Raw genomic sequence first — 16215 nt, forward strand, 5'->3', positions numbered from 1 at the left:
GACTACTCTGGAGGGGCCCTCTCGGGATTCCTCGAGTTGAGATCATTCTGCCAGCAACGATGTGAGAAATCAATTGCATTGCTGTACCTCTTACTTGTTTTACCTTGTATTCTGTTACTGGAAAAAAATGTCCACAAACTCCTGTACCCACGTTGATGGCGGGGACACTTGTGGCAAGTCAGTTTGGGAGAACGGATTTTGAGCTCATTGGACAACAGGGATAGCGACAACGGGAACTTCGCCCGTATTCACACATGGATGCACCCACCCCTGTGGAATCAATACCAGCCAGACAGTTGAGACTAGAATCGCCAGGCATTAGCCACTTCACTGGAAATTATTGCTGTGTGGAATCAGCCTGAATCACAAATCTTGACATTTTGAATTTGGTGCTGCTTTGCATTGCTGAAGATTAACGAAGCTATATTCACCAGCGCATTACAATAGAATCCCATTCTATTATATTTTATGACAATGATAATTAGAATGCATTCGATTGCGTGGGGATTGTAAGAGTAAATCATAGGAATCGAATTTGATTCCTGCAACAATCACCCATTGAGTAGGAGTGACGGTTTTAATGGTAAAGCCACAGTGTATTCAGCAACATTGTATTAATTTTAAGTGATGTAAATCTAATAATTTTGTTTTGTATTTGGTAAAACGTCTCAAATGGATATAATATTCTGTTGAGTATATATTTTTTGAACCTAGTTTTATTATTCACTTCGCAAACAATTGAATGAAGTAGATCTTGCGATGTGTTTCGTCATTGTTTCAATATCCATTAAACAATATAGGCCCACATATTGAGCCTTGAGCAGCGCCATTATAGACCCAAGGGACATCTGATGCGGTGTTTCCAGATTGTGTACAGTGCGGTTGTTGTCAAGGTGATTTGGAAACTAGCTCACCATGTCTTGACAATTCTACATTCCGATAATCCAGGGTCAAGGTATGATGGTCAAGAGTGTCAAATGCTTTGATAAATAAATAAATACAACCAAGCATTATTTTTGTAATCCATTACTGTCACCATAAATATGATGTATGGTTATTTGTATACTGTATATCAAAAAATTATATGAATAAATATACATTTATCACTGCATCATGTTAAGGTAATTTAAGTTGACTATTCAAACTATTGTTGCCCTGTTCAAATGAACATTTTAACGTGTCACTATAATGTAGAACGATAATCATATTTATATTCTGGGTTCTTTCGGTAAAGTCACGTAGAAGGGAAACAATACAAATAATACAAATATCAAACAATAAAATCTCACGACGTTTCGACTACAACACAAGCAATCATCAGGTGTGAAAAACAGAAAGAAATTTTGAAAAAAGTTGCGATTTTTTTTAACGTTAGCACCACGGAGAGCGATTTGGCAGTTTGTTCAGATGGACGAGTCCATCTATGTTCGGGAAAAGAGGAGGGGGGAGACGAAAAATAATGGATGCGGTCTGAAAGCCACCTTAAGCGTGATCAATCAATTAAGACCCGAAATGGTTTATCAAATCCTTCCAATGATTGCTAAGCCGGAATCCATCTTCTCGGTTGAAATTGTCTTTGTGTTTGTATATGTGGATAGCCTCATGAACGAATCTCTCATGGTAGCCAGATGGCTTGCAAAGAACCTCTGTCTTGGAGAAGTCAACAGTGATCTGCCACGGCCGAGGTGTTGGTCCTACCGTGTTTCAGGTCTGCTTTGTGTTCACGAATAATCATATTTGTCATACCGTCCATTATATTCATTTCGGAAGATGGATAACCCCATACAATGGGAATGTAATTAAAATGACCTCTGTATAACTCTGCGTGGTCAGTGCCACAAAGCAAGAAAATGAAGATAAGAGATATTTTCTAATTACGGCCGAGTCAAAGTGAGAGGAGGGAGCTTCCAAGAGTCTTATCTATGAAAAGGAATCACACGAGATGATTAAGGACCAGAACGACTGCACTGCCCCTTGCCATGACAGTAAAACAAACTATTTAATGATTAACTTCTTTAAATGATTTTGCGTTTTTATTAGTCAGCTGCCAATTGAATGAAAGGGCAAATTGATCATTCATTTAACATAATTTATTAAGTGGAATTGGTCGCAGCATTACTGTGAGCTCAGTCGTTGGCAAAAATTTCAAATGAAATGCATACGTTCCTGTGGCATGGGGTGGTGGCACGCTGCACTGTGAAGCCAGCAATCAGACTTACATTACCGCCATTGTTGACATCAGTGGAGGTCCTGAGTGCCCCTTCAAGCTGCATTGAACAGCGTGGTGAAGTTTGGTCAAACAGCCCCGTGGCTGACAGCATGTGGTTTCCTTCATCCAACGGTGAGTTGATAAAGCGACTGTAAATTATTATTATTATCCCAGTATTGACATGTGCGTTTTTGTGTGTTTTTTAACCTTCATATTAATATAAATAGTCCTCTTAAAATACGTAAATTGGCATAGATAAGATGCGACATTTGGCGGTGCCAAAAAAAATCCTTGCCGTGCAGGAATAATTACCACTGTCCCACTCTGAGTTACGAAATCCAGGACATGAGCAACCATGAATCTGTGTGTCCCCCCCCCCCATCCCCACTGTTCACCTGCCTGGGCCTGTTGCTGTCCCATCCTTGCAGTCACGGCGCGGTGTGCCCCGTGCCACTGTCTCCTTGCCAGGGGGTCGTCTGCCTCTGGGTGTGCCACGCATGCACGCCGATGATGACGCGCAAGAGGCTCGTTGGTGCCGGGCGCTGTGGAGGTGGTGTTGGCCCTTTCACTAAATTAGTTGCAGCAATTTAATTTCCCGGTTTTTTTTTCTTTTTCTGAAAGCTGCCTGCTAAGCACACTTGCGTGCACAATACATGGGTGCATTTAAAGGATAAACGCCAAACTGATGGATAATGTACAAGGACGTGCAGGGATATGGTTGTGTCCACTGCAGCATCCCAAAACTTGAACGTTCCAGCTGATTCCTGACTCATGGCTTCCTTGCACTGAATGTTGTGTTCCAGCCATAATCTCAGGTGATTTATAGCATAAGAGTTAAACATCATGGGCACATTGTTATTCTTTGATTGTACCTGGTTATTTCGCGTCAGATTATACCTCAATCTGGTTCTAAATAATTGAATGTATTCCCACGGATTTTTTTTCAGATCTGGTGAGCCAAAATCGGCATCTGTGAATGGATGGGAATATTATTCTACTGGTAAATATTGCACGATACACGTTAATAAATATTGTGTTAAATTAAATAGCACTTTATTAAAGTTAATATCAACATATTTATTGAGGAACCTTTTTTTGTTTATGAATAAAAAAATAATAAGTCGTTCCAAGACAGTGTTATAGATAAATACTATGGTCAATTTACGCAAGTGTCGGGTTAATTTTACGTCGTCTGCTTTGTCAATAGCGAGTCAGGAACAATGATTTTATTTTACAATTCATACATTTGTATTACATACATGTAAAACAAAATTCGGATGAAATATTAAATTATGCAGCAATGCATATAAACTATTAACACTGCAGTACAATACCGTAGTAATGTGTTTTAATTTGAATTCCATCCAGTGATACTCTCAATGTTAGGTGTATTCATTATTCATAATAATCTGTTTAAAATATCAAATGTAACAACGTGAATTTATAAGCAGGTTTATGAGTAGAATGTTTGAACCATATGCGGTAGTTTGCATTCGGCTTACATTGTTCCCGCTGTATTTTTGCACAGTGGGCGAAGAGCTCAACGCTTCGCTGTTCCCACATGCAGCGAGAGATCCATCATGAGCACCATTGCCACGGTGAAACGGCAGAAGTGGCGAAGCAGGAACACTGCTGCTCCGTGGGAGAGGAAAAGCAAGCGGTTCTGTGGACCCCATCCGTGATGATGGATGGGCCTTTGTAGAGGGAGCGAGGCTCGCTCAGGAAGTGGCGCGCAGTAGGGCCCCCCACAGCCGGGTGACGATTCCGAGAAGAGAAAATGAGACCCGGACAGCCCGGCCTCAGGAGCGACCCGAATCGTCGCATGAATCACGGCCCAATAGGCGTTGGTGCCAGGGGACGAGGCAGAGTGGGTCGTAGATCCGTTAATGAGTGAGGCAAGGGGCGACTTTAAATTACCATCTGTCAAGCCCGTGCGAGCCATCTGCAGCATCATTAAACAACTAACTATTTATCATTCTTGTGTATTTTTGTTCCTTTGTCGTCAGGCAGAAGGTACAGGGCTATTAGCTGATCCAATTTTTGTCTAAAATGTATTATGTTTAGAGTGCTTATTTTAATCGGTTGTAATCATTTCAGTGTCGGTATCAAGAGTTTATTCTCGTAGCAAACCTATTTACCTGTTTTCTCATTTGCAGTTGTATTCTTTATAAGGGAACAAATGTGGGTAAAATGCATAATCATCACAGATCACGTCCCAGTATAACATGTTAGTAATTACAACATGTCTTTTGCCAGAGAAAATAATAACCACTGTCCCCGAATAAGCAGACTGTAATGACGTATATGAATTATGCTAATTTACTTATAATCATTTGTAACTGTCGCCTTAAATTGTTTTCATGGATATGTATTGTGACCACTGCCAAGGTCTTGTCCACACTTAATATGCAGACACGATTATATTTGTAATGTGTCTGCATAGATATTCTGGTTGCTGCCAGGGGTGTTGGTGGCTCTGGCACCGTTGTGGGTTGTGTTTGGGGTTGTTGGATGGAAGTGTTCGGACAAACTACATTTGTTTTTAATTTTACCATTATAATTTGTCCCGTTGCTCATGTCATTCGGTGGTTCACTACAGATCTGTGAGATTCCATTTACATTTAAGCGATATAAATGGAAATCTGTATTACTAGTATTATTATTTCCTTATCCGAGAGGCATCGTTGTGAAGGCAGGCAGACGATCTGTGGAACAGTAAGCATTCCACCGAAATCTCAGGTGATGTAAGTCTTATCCTACAAGGGCTGTGTTTGTGTCACCGTGTTTCCAGACTGCGGATGTCGCGACAATTTCCAAAAAATTCAGAATCAAAGCCATCACATTTGCGGTGATCCATCCATAAAGACAGGAATGTCACAGAACGTCAGAAGGCATTTCTTTTAAACTTCTGTTAATAAGCTTCCACATGTCTTGTTCCATTCCTTTCATATGGCACTACAATACAAACTTTTTTTTTTCAATTCATTGTTACGGTAGAAAAATTATTGAACGTGGACCAAAGTTGTAATTAGAGAATAGGTTTTCCCCTTTTTTCTAGCAACAAACAGCTGTGTTAAGATGTTAAAACACCAAACTGAAACCTTTAACAAGGAATCATGTCTGCATTGACCACAATACTTGTGGTCAGAATGCAAACAAAAAAACAGATTGTGGTTAATGCAGACATGATTCCTTGTAAAAGGTTTCAGTTTGGTGTTTTAACATCTTAACACAGCTGTTTGTTGCCAGAAAAAAGGGGAAAACCTATTCTCATATTTTGGTACTGGCAAAGGAGGTCCCATGATAAAGTTGTAATAAGTTTTGTGCAGTGTAATAATCTTGGTATTTTTGTACAGAATGTGCCAGTACTGCGTGTACGGTACAACAACCATGAACCTGAAAACATTTACTGAGAACTTGGCACACAGGGAACGCAAGGATCGCCCCATTAATCGACAGCTCGAGTGACAAAGTGTGCAGTTAATTTCTATATGCAGTATCCATTTGGCAATGCGATAGAAAACACCAAAAGGAATACACACGTTGCGCAATTCAACCTCACCAAATGCACAGTTACGTGGCAGAGTCTTCCTCAATAAGCAATTCACACCACAGGTGCAGGAGACGCAGTCCGGAGGTTTGGATGACAAGCTCACTCGTTCGCGTATTGCCTCATACTAAGGACACATCGCGATGCCACCCCAAATAATCCCTGAAAATCCTGTTAACATGGTGCACTTGATTATCCTGCTGCGCTCGCGCATTGCAATGTATTTATCGCTTCACTTTCAATTGTAAAATACCAATGATTTTTTGAAATAAAGGCACATTTTAATTTCAAAACTCTCCAGGAGGTTTGTGCACTGGTATGTTTGGCCATTGTAATGAATTATGGTTCGGCTTTCTGCAGGAGGAAACGAGATTACCCAGAGAACCCCCATGCCTATTGAGGAGATATCCTTCAAAGGGCCATACACATAGATTCAATCCACAGACAGATCAAATATCTATATGCGGATGGAGCCATTTGCTGTGCTGACATCCCCTGGCCGCCTGTCAGCCCCACAGCCTTTACCACCTGGGGCCCGACCCAAGCTCTGGCCGAGCGCATTGCTCGGCTTCGGAGGTGAGGTCGGGGCAGTGCCGGACCAAGCTCGTGCGGGGCCTGTAGCATATGGTATAAAGGGGCCCTAAATGAAAAAAAACCACACACAAATATTAAAATACACATTTTTAACTTCCATAGTAAAGTAATTGTATATTTTTTTATTTTCCATACAGCCAGATAATACGACAAATCGCTAACTTGAAACAACCAGTCGTTCATAAAAGTTGAAGACAGTATAGTACAATAGTAATAGAGCAAGTGCAGAATCACTGAACCGTAATTGATAGCTTGAAAGCGTTTAGCGCGGGGCCCTTGAGAGTGCTGGGTCCGTAGCATTTGATATTTTCGCTACTCGGAGGATCCGGCACTGGTGGTGGTGCGTGCAGGCTGATTGGGGCGTCGGGATGCCTTTGGTGTTCTCCTGAAGGCTCCTTGCGAAGACTTCACATTGCCAGCGTGCATCAACAAACATGCAAAAAAAATATTCTTGAAAGAAACTCAGCATTGACTCTGCCATAAAACGGAACGTATGCATTCGGCTTGGAACAAACGGCTCAATCAAGTTCACTAAATTAATATTCCTGACCGCATTTGGAGCTAATGATGATAGTAATGATGATTTGTGTTATACCGTTTAACATAACCACCAATCATTAACAAATGCAATCGTAATTCGAATGATTCGCAATAGTCCAAGTTCATTAACAGCATCGCAAACGTGATAGTAAGGAGCACTGCCACCATCACGTCGTAAGTATTCATAACGCGCCCTTAAACAATCGTTCTCAGGACGCTTCATCACACAGCACCATATATGTGTAGCTCACCGATGTGTTTTCAGATCGTACATTGTGTGGCATTGTGTCCGACGTTTTGCTCCAAGTCCTGCAGACGCCCCCAGCACTGCTATAACGTTCCTGCAGTGACGAACGTGGTCACAGCGGCGTGCGTGTTTATTATAGTGTGCCTCTGTGCCAAGAGGTCACTGTGTGTACGTGTGTGTGTGTGCTGACTGTGTATGTGTGTGTGTGCTGACTGTGTGTACGTGTGTGTGCTGACTGTGTGTGTGTGTGCTGACTGTGTGTGTGTGTGTGCTGACTGTGTGTGTGTGCTGACTGTGTGAATGTGTGTGTGTGTGCTGATTGTGTGTGTGTGTGCTGACTGTGTGTGTGTGTGCTGACTGTGTGTGTGTGTGTGCTGACTGTGTGTGTGTGTGTGTGCAGACTGTGTGTGTGTGTGCCGACTGTGTGTGTGTGTGTGCTGACTGTGTGTGTGTGTGTGTACTGACTGTGTGTATGTGTGTGTGCTGACTGTGTGTATGTGTGTGTGCTGACTGTGTGTATGTGTGAGTGCTGACTGTGTGTATGTGTGTGTGCTGACTGTGTGTATGTGTGTGCTGGCTGTGTGTGTGTGCTGACTGTGTGAATGTGTGTGTGTGCCGACTGTGTGTGTGTGTGCTGACTGTGTGTATGTGTGTGTGCTGACTGTATGAATGTGTGTGCTGGCTGTGTGTGTGTGTGTGCTGACTGTGTGAATGTGTGTGTGCCGACTGTGTGTGTGCGTGCTGGCTGTGTGTGTGTGTGTGCTGACTGTGTGTATGTGTGTGTGCTGACTGTGTGTATATGTGTGTGCTGACTGTGTGTGTGTGTGCTGACTGTGTGTGTGTGCTGACTGCGTCTGTGCTGACTGTGTGTATGTGTGTGTGCTTACTGTGTGTATGTGTGTGTGCTGACTGTGTGTTTAACTCGTGGTTTAGTAGAATGTTCGAACGCTCACTGCGGAGGAGAGGCTGCCACTCCTCTGTCGGGAGCTGGACCGGTACCGCCTGGATCTGTGTGGCATTCAGGAGGTCCGGTTGACCGGCTCTGGCTCCTGCCACCATGAGGGGTGGACAGTCCTCTACTCGGGGCAGCAGACTGCCAAACAACATGGTGTGGCTCTTCTTTTGAACAAAAGAATGAAGGGGGCGTGGGAGCGTGGCGGTGAGGTGTGGGAAGCTGTAAGTCCCAGGCTACTTTGGGCTCACCTTCCCATCAACCGGAGGCGAGGAATGGTGGTCGTGGTTACTTATGCCCCCAGCGAAGATGAACATCCGTGGAGGGATGCAGGCAAAGCCGATGAGTCAGATGCCTTCTATGACCTCCTGTCACAGGTGCTGGCTAAAGTGACCCCTCGGGATAGAGTCATCATGTTGGGTGACTTCAATGCCCGAGTTGGTCATGATACTGGCACCTGGTCTGGAGTGATTGGAGGGCATGGGCCAGATCAGCTCAATAACAACAGTAGGAGGCTGCTAGATTTTTGTGCAGCCCATGGGCTTGTAATTACCAACACGCTGTTCCAGCATCGGCGCATCCACACAACATCATGGATGCATGCCGGGTCCAAGCAAGAACATCTGCTGGACTACATAGTGACGGACCAGCGGATGCGAGCCCATGTCCTTGACACCAGGACCTACCATGGAGCTGATATGCCCTCTGACCATCGACTAGTCATCTGTAAGATGTGCCTGCGAATCTTCCACTCCGGTGGTGGGTGTACACCCAGGACCCCATTCCAAACTAAAGTGGCCTGGTCTCAGTTATCTGATGAAAGTTGCAAGCGAGAATTTCATCATCGCTTGCGGCTAGGATTGGCATCGTCCCCGACTCCTCCTGATGTCGAGGGTAAATGGGCGAGGTTTAGGACTGTGACTCATGCAGCTGCAATGGCTGCTTTGGGTACGCGGTCCAGACCTCCCCAGAGACCCTGGCTGACAGAGGAGGTGTTCAGGATGGTTGAGAAAAAGCGACAGGCCCACTGTCATCGGCTACAGAATCACACGTCAGAGAATGAGGAGGCTTACCGCAGCCTTCGCTCGGAGGTTCGGAGAGCCGTGAGGCGCTGCAAGGATGGGTGGTGGTCGCGAGTTGCTGAGGAGATGGAGTCTGCCTCAGTGGCCCGTGATCACAAATCTCTATTTAACTCCATCAAAAAGTAACCTGCAGCGCCACACCTATTACCATCATTAGGGGAAAAAACGGTGACCCAATCTCTGACCCCCAGGAACAGGTTTGCAGATTTGCTGAGCATTTCTGTGAGGTCCTGGGGGAGGGAAAATCCCTCAGCCAGGAAAACATCATGGCACAAAGTGAGGATGACCCTGCTGAGGCTGCGGTGCCTCAAATATTGGAAAAAGTCACCCCTGTGAGTGGCTGGCTGAGGTGCCATATGTTGAGGAAGTATTGAAGGCGATCCGGAGTCTAAGACCAGGAAAGGCAGCGGGCAGAGATGATCTCCCAAGCGAAATGCTGAGGGAGGGCGACGTTTGTGCACAGACTGCCCTATATGACATCATAACAACAGTCTGGACGACTGGACGGGTTCCGCAGGATTGGAAGGATGCCCTGGTGGTCCCCCTTTTTAAGAAAGGGGACCACACAGACTGTAACAACTACAGGGGCATCTCACTCCTAAGTGTGCTGGGAAAGGTCCTGGCAAGGATTATTCAACATCGCCTTGCCAGGCACGCTGAGGAGAGGCTTGCGGAGCCCCAATGCAGTTTCAGGAAAGGGCGGTCCTGCACAGATGCCATATTTTCTGTCCGTCTGCTACAGCAGAGGTGTAGGGAATTCCAACAAGACCTACATCTCTGCTTTATTGACCTGGTCAAGGCCTATGATACCATCAGTAGGCCTGGGCTCTGGGTTGTTCTTCGTGCTTTTGGAATACCTGACCCTCTGCTCACGATCATTAAGGACCTTCATGATGGTGAGCGGGCCCGGGTAAAACTACATGGCCGGGAGTCAGAGCCATTCCCTGTTAACCTTGGGGTGCGACAGGGATGTCCTCTGGCTCCCACATTATTTAACATCTATTTTGACCACGTAGTTCGTGAAGCCTTCAATAGCTGTACCGGGGGAATCTCCATATGGTACAGATATAATGGGAGGCTGATCGACGCCCGGGTGCGGTCAAGGGATGGCTCTCTATTGCTCAACCACGTTATGTATGCTGATGATTTGGGAATAGCTGCTCATTCAGAGGAGGAGTTGGAGACGCTGCTGCTGAGACTGGAGCGTGCCATTAAGAGGTGGGGCCTTACCATCAGCCCCACCAAAACTAAGCACCTGCCTGCGTATTTTGTACCATCGGACACTCCACCCCCACAACTCCCAATCGGTGATGGGGCAGTTGTGGAGAGAGTGGAGAGTTTCCCATACCTGGGCAGTGTGCTTATGACTGGCTCCAGTTTAACAGCAGAGGTCTCACTCCAAATCAGTCGAGCGGCAATATCTTTGCATCGGTTGGGTAACGCTGTGTGGAAGCTACCTGGTCTGTCGCTCCGCACTAAGCTTCAGGTCTTCTCGGCCACGGTCATTCCCTCCCTTCTCTACGCTTGCGAAACGTGGACCCCCCTAATGGAACATCTTCGCCGGTTAGGAACATTTAGGCTGGCCTGCCTACGATCCATCCTGGGTTTAACCAGACTGGATTGTGTGAGGAGCTCACAAATCCTTGAAAGATCTGGGCAAGGTCCCATCGGTGAGCTCCTCCGGCGGGGAAGGCTGCGATGGCTGGGTCATGTAGCCCGCATGCCCAGCCACCGCCTGCCGAAACAGCTTTTGTTCGGCCGGATTGAGGGGGCTAAGCGGGCGCGGCACGGGCTAGAGAAGAGATGGAGTGATGTGGTACAGGAGGACGTGGAGCTGAGTGGACTTGCCGATGACTGGTACCAGCGGTGTCAAGATCGGCCTCTGTGGAGGAGGCTCGTGAAGGACGCTACTGGGCAGTTGGAGGCAGTCGCCCTCCAATAACAACGGAGGGCGGAGGAGCGACGCTCACAACAACGAGCGGAGCGCCGGGTGGCTAAAGCACAGCGGATTGGCACAGTAGGGGGCACAGGTGGTGCATCAGCCAGTCATCTCAGTCAGTCGACCCGTGGCACCTGGGTCTGCCCCGTGACCTCCTGCCAGCGGGCGTTCGACACTTCACGTGGCCTCAGGGTGCACATAGCCTGGCACACGTGGCCTCAGGATGCACATAGCCTGGCACAAGCGTCGTGGTGACGTCACCGCTACTTAGTGGCGAATGGCGGTTGTTGTTGTTGACTGTGTGTGTGCTGACTGTGTATGTCTGTGCTGACTGTGTGTGTGTGCTGACTTTGTGTATGTGTGTGTGCTGACTGTGTGTATGTGTGTGTGCTGACTGTATGTATGTGTGTGTGCTGACTGTGTGTGTGTGTGCTGATTGTGCGTATGTGTGTGTGCTGACTGTGTGTATGTGTGTGTGCTGACTGTGTGTATGTGTGTGTGCTGACTGTGTGTATGTGTGTGTGCTGACTGTGTGTGTGTGTGTGCTGACTGTGTGTGTGTGCTGACTGTGTATATGTGTGTGCTGACTGTGTGTATGTGTGTGTGCTGACTGTGTGTATGTGTGTGTGTGCTGACTGTGTGGGGAGCGGTAGTGTAGCGGTTAGCGCGCTGCGCTACGAACCTGGCCACCCGGGTTCGATTCCCGCTCACGGCCAACATCAGTGACGATTATCTCAACCGGCCCTGGGCCTCCCCTAGGTCGACTCAGCCTCAAATGAGTACCTGGTGCGGTGGATAAATACGTTGCCACTGAGGAGACAAAGGCGGTCGGGCGTGGTGCTGGTCACCCACCCCTCGTGTACCGTTCCGGCCTTCATAGGTGCTCGCTAACAGCACTTGCCCCTACGGTCTGTTAAGGCTATACGGGGGATCTTTGTGCTGACTCTGTGTATGCGTGTGTATGCGTGTGTATGCGTTCTCGTATGGAATGTCGAACTTCTTTTGCACCATACGTAGCCAACCGTGGTAACGAACTAGCACTCTGTCCACCCAGTTCGCCGCGTGGCGTGGTGGGATGGGACAGGTGAACGAGCCCTCTGGTGACGCAGCACAATGTCTGGACCTCTGACTCAGCACAGGCATCACCCCAAACTCTTCGGTGACTATGAACCTTTCACATTTTCCGAGCGCCACAATAATTATTAAACCCATTTAATAAGTATTGTATCACGCCCTTTCTCTCGGGCGATTGAATGGCTCTTGATCTTTGTAGCAAGCGAAAGTTGCCGAGTTAAGAAATGTAAAGCATAGCACCTACCCGTGCTGTTCGCGTTTCAGAAACACCATTCAGGTTACAGCTAATCAACGCATTAAATTAATTGCCTATGCAGTATTGTAAGCGCTCGCAGGGAACGCCAACTTCAATAAAAGCAAAGGACATCACAGCGTTGTCAATAAATGCGACTGCTGCACGGTTTTAAAGAATAGAAGTTAAAACATTTGCGCAATTTCGATGCTCCCGGACCTTCGCTGCGGGCGTGATTGGCGGAGCGACTGTACGCAGTCGTTTTTCATGCAATCATTTCGACGTCGACTTTAGTCGACACATCACTAATTAAGCATCTTGTCGGAAGCCGTGCAACTTCCTGTGCACACATTCATCAACTCCACGAGGATGCTGGAAATCCTTATTCAAAATGCACGAATTAGATGCTCTTTCAGAAGTCATTAGAAGATGTGGCCTTTTGGAGGCATGTGACAGTGTTCTTTTTTAAAATGTACCTTAATTATATTACTGTTTTACACATGGAAAGTCGTAAATCACTTCTTTTTTGCCTGGATACTTCAAAAATCCAGGGCCGATTTCTTCATGCAAGAGGCATAACAATGTTTCAATGGCCAAATCATGATTTATTGGTTGGTTCATAATCAATAAAATATGTTCTCAGACATAAATGTTGTATTTCATGAATTACGTATTAAAGGGTGATGCTTCTGTACTGTTGGGTGCTATTTACCCAACTCCTGTTATTAAAAATGAAGGCTGTTGCCATGAAGAAAAAAACATGAAAACATATGCTTAAAAATATGCAAAGAGAACACGCAGGTTGAACGCAGAGGCAGGCTCCCGCGACCGATTTTTATGATTGGTATTCGATTTTTTATTTTTGTGTCAGATCGCATAAGTAAAATGTTCATCGTGAACCCGCCTTCATCCGTAACTTCGTTAATTGGTTGTGTTGTGTGGAGGATGGTTTGCGACACACATCTTACTTACACGGCGATCCTACCCAAAAATCAATTATTAATCGAAACACGCAAGGTTAGTGTGATACAATCTGGAGCACGGCTTTGATAATCGATTTCGTTCTGATGGATACAAAAACGAAGTGAAATCAAAAGTGAAACCTGTCACTCATTGATAATTATAGTCTCTTTCTGTAGCGGCACAAAAGTGTGTGTTACCTTCATATCTCTGCATTGTGTGCAAAATTGGTCTTAAGACAGCGAACTCCCGTTTACCCATGACCCCTGTTGTACACAGAGTTCAGATGCTCTGGTTGATTGTCTGGGATCAGCCCCTCCTATTTTAAACACATCTGGGAGATAACAAAGAACTGTGGTCTAAATAGTTGGATAATATTTTTCATATTTTTAACCAACAAATTATTTTTTGATTTAAAGCTTTCGTGACTGCAGTAATTCATATTCTTAGCTCTTTCGGTAAAGTCACCACGTTGAAGGGAAACAATAAAATAATAAAATATATATAAAACAATAAAAATTCTCACTACGTTTCGACCATAACACAAACGGTAATCATCAGGTGTGAAAAACCAACGGCAAGAAACATTTGAAAGAAGTGGCGGTTTGCATTTATTTATTTTTAAACGGGGTTTGTGTTTATTAAAAAAAACGTTAGCACCACGGGCAGCGATTTGGCAGTTTGTTTAGAAGGACGAGTCCATTTATGTTCTGAAAAGAGGAGGGGGGAGACGAAAAATTAATGTATGCTGTCTGAAAGCCACCGTAAGCGTGAACAATCAATTAAGACCTGAAATGGTTTATCAAATCCTTCCAATAATTGCGAAGACAGAATCCATCTTCTCATCAAGACTCTGTACCATAGAGCCCAATGCATATCCGACCAGGAACACATAGGCAGTGAACTCAAGCACGTACACCAAGCTCTTAAGGCTAATGGTTACTCCGACTATACAATCCGCAAAGCTATCACTCAAACCATGAAGAAGGACCCTCTTGAGGAGCCTTTCAAAACCATCACTTTGCCCTACGTTGCGGGGTTCACAAAAAAGATCTCCAAAATCTTGAATAAACACAAGATCCAGGTCCGTTTCAACACATTACATAAAATCCGTGATCTGGTTCCGTCTGTAAAAGATGTGATTCCGGACATACAGTACCCTGGTGTCTACAAACTAAGTTGCCTCTGTGGTAGTAGTTACATTGGAGAAACCAAATGCCATGTCTCGGACCGCATTCGTGAACACAAAGCATACCTTAAACACGGTTGGACCAACACCTCGGCCGTGGCAGATCATTGTTATAATTCAGTAGGCTCACATGACATTGACTTCTCCAAGACAGAGGTTCTTTGTAAGCCATCTGGCTACCATGAGAGATTCGTTCATGAAGCTATCCACATATACAAGCACAGAGGCAATTTCAACCGAGAAGATGGATTCTGGCTTAGCAATCATTGGAAGGATTTGATAAACGAATTCAGGTCTTAATTGATTGTTCACGCTTACGGTGGCTTTCAGACAGCATACATTAATTTTTCGTCTCCCCCCTCCTCTTTTCAGAGCATAGATGGACTCGTCCTTCTAAACAAACTGCCAAATCGCTGCCCGTGGTGCTAACGGTTTTTTTTTAAATAAACACAAACCCCATATTCTTAGCTCTTTCGGTAAAGTCACGTTGAAGGGAAACAATAAAATAATAAAATATATATAAAACAATAAAAATTCTCACGACGTTTTGACCATCACACAAACGGTCGTCATCAGGTGTGTCGGTTTGCATTTATTTATTTTTTAACGGTGTATTTATTTATTTTTATAAAAAAACGTCAGCGCCACGCGCAGCGATTTGGCAGTTTATTTAGAAGGACTAGTCCATCTATGTTCTGAAAAGAGGAGGGGGGAGACGAAAAATTAATGTATGCTGTCTGAAAGCCACTGTAAGCGTGCACAATCAATTAAGACCTGAAATGGTTAATCAAATCTTTCTAATGATTGCTAAGCCAGAATCCATCTTCTCGGTAGAAATTGTCTCTGTGCTTGTATATCTGGATAGCCTCATTAACGAATCTCTCATGGTAGCCAGATGGCTTACAGCATACATACATTTTTCGTCTCCCCCCTCCTCTTTTCAGAACATAGATGGACTCGTCCTTCTAAATAAACTGCCAAATAGCTGCGCGTGGCGCTGACATTTTTTAAAAATAAATAAATACACCGTTTTAAAATAAATAAATTAATGCTAACCGACACACCTGATGACGACCGTTTGTGTTATGGTCGAAACGTCGTGAGAATTTTTATTGTTTTATATATATATTTATTATTTTATTGTTTCCCTTCAACGTAACTTTACCGAAAGAGCTAAGAATATCAACAAATTATTGGTTAAAACAAATCTTCGCCTAGGTTCATAAAAATAATAATATACGGTTGGTTTTCTCTCAATCGACTGCTCGATGAAGATCTCCCAACAGTGTTGGTCATGGAGGTTTTTGTTCGCCATACTTCACCACGCTGGTCAATGGGAATTGGTGAAGGTGGGTGGATATTACAAAGGTGTGCTAACCATTCTACTCCACTGCACCATTCCTCATATTTTATCAATATTAACCCCAAAGTAAATTCATTTAGACTGAGCTGCATCAATGGTGGACATTGTTTGTCAATTACAATATTTTCACACGTTTCACATGCAGGAAATGTGAAACTCCTAATCCATCACGACAAAATAATGTTCTCGACAAAGGATAAAGTACAGTACATTTTGTCTTTTACTATCATTGATGAAAAAATATATATTGTACAATGCATCCTGGAGGTTTATGCATATTATAT

Source organism: Petromyzon marinus, chromosome 10 (genome assembly GCF_048934315.1).
Source record: "Petromyzon marinus isolate PM22_M1 ecotype Great Lakes invasive population chromosome 10, UKy_Petmar_22M1.pri1.0, whole genome shotgun sequence".
In the NCBI taxonomy this organism is placed as follows: Eukaryota; Metazoa; Chordata; class Hyperoartia; order Petromyzontiformes; family Petromyzontidae; genus Petromyzon; species Petromyzon marinus.